General features: G+C 41.7%; 1 pseudogene; it reads right to left on the bottom strand.

Annotated features, from left to right (window-relative positions):
- Positions 1-914: 914 nt before the first annotated feature.
- On the bottom strand, positions 915-1,618 carry LOC149365353 (uncharacterized; annotated as a pseudogene).
- Between the last annotated feature and the right edge of the window lie 2,635 nt (positions 1,619-4,253).

Genomic DNA, 4,253 nt, shown 5'->3' with positions numbered 1-4,253 from the left:
TTATTCACGCTTCTTCAGTGTCACAGCATTAAAACAACGGGCCGAGTTGGAACCGCTATCATGTCGACGCCAACTCGCTCGCCTAACATTACTTCACAAACTGTATCACCACCCCACCCTCGATGACTTCTTTTTGCCACACCCTGCAGTCTTTCCTCGCCGTGACCACGATAACAAAATAAAACGCATAATATACCGTTCATCGCTTTACGCGAAATCATTCATTGCTCGCACCATAATAGACTGGAATAACTTGCCATCACACATAGGTAGTGAGTTTAACTTACAATCGTTTCAGCATTTGTTAAAGCAAACCATGGACTAACATATTTTGTATTTTTGTTGCATTATGTGCATTTACCGAGTATTTTATTCTGCGTTGTCTGTTGTGTTATTTGTGTACATTACTAGCTTTATTTCATATATCATTATTACGTGTATTTAGTTTCAAGTGCCTCTGCCGTATTTTCATGCTTGTATCCCCCCCCCTATGTAATACCATCGCACGAGGGCCCCTAGGGGTATTGTAAATCAATAAATAAATAAAAGTTCCGAAACATGCGTCCGCACCGCACGGCTGCCAGCTAGCAACTGAAGTCAACTCTAGCCGATGAATGGATAGATGATTAAGGCTGAATGAACCAATTATATCGGGCGGTGGCTCAAGCCACCTAGCCATGACTCGTGAAATTTCACGCCTGTCTTGATTTTGCTCACCAATCAGATAACCTTCGCTTGGTTACTTCTATATGCTTAAAATAGATTTTTTTCTTTGCTGCCCTTAAACCCTAATGTTTACATTAAATCAGCCCACTACTTTCAACTGTAGGGTAAAGCCTTTTTCAGAAAAGCATCAGCAGTTTCAGCAAAGTATTCAGCAGTTTCCTCCTCTCCACATGCGCCGGATAACGTGTCTATCTCGTGGTACCTGACTCGATACGCCTAATTTCCTGCTAAAACATTTTGTATGTTCCCAGTGCCGATTTTGTCAGCATCCCTGTCTTCCACACAGCCCCTGTTTCTTTATCCTTTTTCTTAACCGATGATTGCTGATTTTCCCCCAGCTGCTTTACAGATATTTGCCTGTCAGTTTACTAGTTCGCTTTCGCCATTTTTTATCCACATTCCTCATGTACAAGTAGCTGAAAACTTTCCTAAAGCACTGCTTTTCCGCCGTTTCTCTCAATCGCTCCTCTAATTCTACCTTACTTCTAGCTTCTCTGCTCTTGAGCGACGCCCATCCCATATCACCCTGTACCCCCTGATTTGATGTACTGCTGTGTGCTCCCAAAGCAAGCCTCCCTACACGGCGTTGATTGATTTCTAACCTTGCTTGAGCATCTGGATTCAAAAACAGGACCACATTGCCGAAATTCAAACTAGGAACCATCACCCTTTTCGGCTTCCCTCTTACGACTTCGTACATATCGTAATTCCTAATGCCCTATTTTTCATGACAGCTTCATTCCTACTACCCTTATTCATTACATTTTTTTTCATGCTTTGTCAGATACTCAGCACCGTTATTTATTTACACCCCAAGATACTTGTACTTATTCACTGCCTCTAACGTGATCTCCTGTATTCCATGCTCGCCGCCCTCATCATTAAATGTCATGACTGCATATCTTTCTTTACTGAACTTGAAACCCAATCTATACCCCTCTGTATCGCAGATGTCTATCAACTTCTGCAAATCTTCCTTGTTATCAGCCATTAGCACTATATCATTAGCTTACATTATTCCTGATAATGACTGTATAACCTATTCGCCTTGCTTGAAAAAAAGAAAATTTGAAGCATACTCCGCTTTCTCTAGTTTGGTCTCTAACCCTTGTAGCTACAACATGTTACTTATTGAATTATTAATACTTCAGTGCCCTACGCGAGTTCATAAAAATACCACTGCGTACATTTCTCGAATAACCTCTGTTGGTCCATTCACGTACAGAAAGTAACAGCTAAAGCATCACGCTAATTAGGGTATCTGAAAAGTAATTAAACTTCTGCCACTACCCATATGTTCGCCTATCAAACATTTGTTCGTCCACAACCCGAATACACATCTCCCATCTGGTCGCCTCATCAGGCATTCTCGTGAATCGGTTCAGAATCGAGCTGCACGTTTCATTTCCAGAAACGACAACCTTCACTTGAACATAGCAAGCATCAAATCATCGATCTCTCTCTCTCTTCATTACAATCACGGAGATTAATCGCCCTAATCTGCCTATTTCACAGAAAAGTCTACAGTGCCTACTCCTCAACGCTGCCTGTTGTACAACCAAACCGAACGTCACGTTGTTTAAACAGCCCTCTAAGCTTCCAACGCATTTCTGGTAGAACCGTTGCATTTAATTAATCTGCCCTGCCGCAGGCTATCATTTACTCACTGGAACTCACGTAACATTCATTAACATAACAATCGCGAAATCACTCAATTGTTCGTTAACCGCCGCACGCTGCCACTGATCAAATCTTTCTTTTTCAGTGATATATACTAACACACGTAGCTTTCTTCCGAAACGTGTCGCCTTGTCAAGTCTTACGTGGCCTACGGATGACGTCACCGACAGTGAAGTTTTGCTGGACCTACCAAATTTTAATGCATTTCGCAATGACCGTACAAGTACACGAGGCGGAGGCGTCCTTATTGCGGTCAATCAACAATTATCCTGTTCCCGTACTGATATCAATTCAGGACTGGAAATACTATGGCTTATGTGTCGCGCCGTACTGAAAACCGTCTTACTAGGCGTATGTTACACACCTCCAAAAAGTAATCCACAGTTTCCTCGCGAACTTAATAGCATATTGACCCATCTCAAGTCCAAATACGTCTTTTCGAAGATTTCAATTACCCTGACATCTGCTGGGAAAACTGAACGTCCTTGACGAATGCTTCCGAATCTAGAGAATTTTTGGACGTTTGCTCATATTTTAACCAACACCAATTAGTGTCCCAGCCAACACGTGTAGCTCATGGTGCCTCATACATTTTAGATCTGGTACAAACTTCTAATCCCGGAAATTTATCATTAATAACCAACATATGCGAAATTAGTGACCACGAAGATATTCATGCCGTCTTTCAGTTTGTTCCTGAGCAGCGCCAGATGCATAACAAAGCTATCAGACTGTACGATCGAGGCAGTTATGATGCAACCAACTTTGAGTTGGAAGATTTTCTGCAGGAGTTTCGGTCTGGTCTACACAGTCATCCTATTAATGATAACTGGTTTATATTTACCAACAGGTTCACCGAGCTAACAAATATATACTTTAGATGACCATCCGTGCCAGTCACCAGAAGCCGTGATTCACAAACAGATTAACGCGGTCAGAAAGAAAGAAAAAGCGCCTTTTTTGAGCAGCAAAATAAGCCAAAGCAAATGCGCTTAGAACAAACGTTACGCACCCGAGGACGCCTACTATATTGTTATTCGAGACGCTAAGCAATCATTCTTTAATCTTGAATTGCCCCAAATCCTTAAGAATGACCCCAAAAAATTCTAGAAAATAATAAACTCGTCGCAGATAAACAGTGGGAGAGGAGGTCAGTGGCGCTCAATGTGCAGAAATTTTTAACGTTTCGTTTTCCCCTGTTTTTACTGACGAAGCTGGCGCCTTACCACCATCACCGCCTACTACTGTACTTCCACCTTTACACTGTCTGTCCTTCTCTTATGATGCTATTTTGTCTACAATAGCAAATATGAAGCTCTCGTCATCGGCTGGCATTGATGAAATCAATTCTAAACTGTTAAAAAACACTAAGTGCATCACTGTTGAATACCTGTCATTGTTTTTCACACAATTGCTTGCTACAGGAAGCCTACCGGATGACTGGAAAGTGCGGGAGGTCGTCATAGTGCACAAATCAGGTGACAAGCAATCTCCCCTTAATTATCGCCCCATTTCTCTAAACAGTGTCCTCTGTAAAATCATGAAACATGTCATTTACTCCCAAATTACGAACCATCTTGATAGTCACAAGTTTTTTTTATATTTCACAGCTTGGTTTCCGCAAGGGCTTTTCTTGCGAAACCCAGCTCGCACTTTTCGTTCATGATCTACATACTAATCGTGATCGTAATATCCAAACTGACGCCATTTTCTTAGATTTTGCAAAAGCCTTTGACACCGTACCTCACGCACGTTTGCTACTAAAGCTATAACAGCTAAATTTACATCCTAACATTCTTGCTTGGATCAAGGAGTTTCTAACAAACCGCTCTCAGTTTGCTTGTGTT

Source organism: Amblyomma mixtum, chromosome 1 (genome assembly GCF_055824585.1).
Source record: "Amblyomma mixtum isolate Tamu chromosome 1, ASM5582458v1, whole genome shotgun sequence".
NCBI classification, from domain to species: domain Eukaryota; kingdom Metazoa; phylum Arthropoda; class Arachnida; order Ixodida; family Ixodidae; genus Amblyomma; species Amblyomma mixtum.
This window is presented reverse-complemented; position numbering and strand designations above follow the sequence as displayed.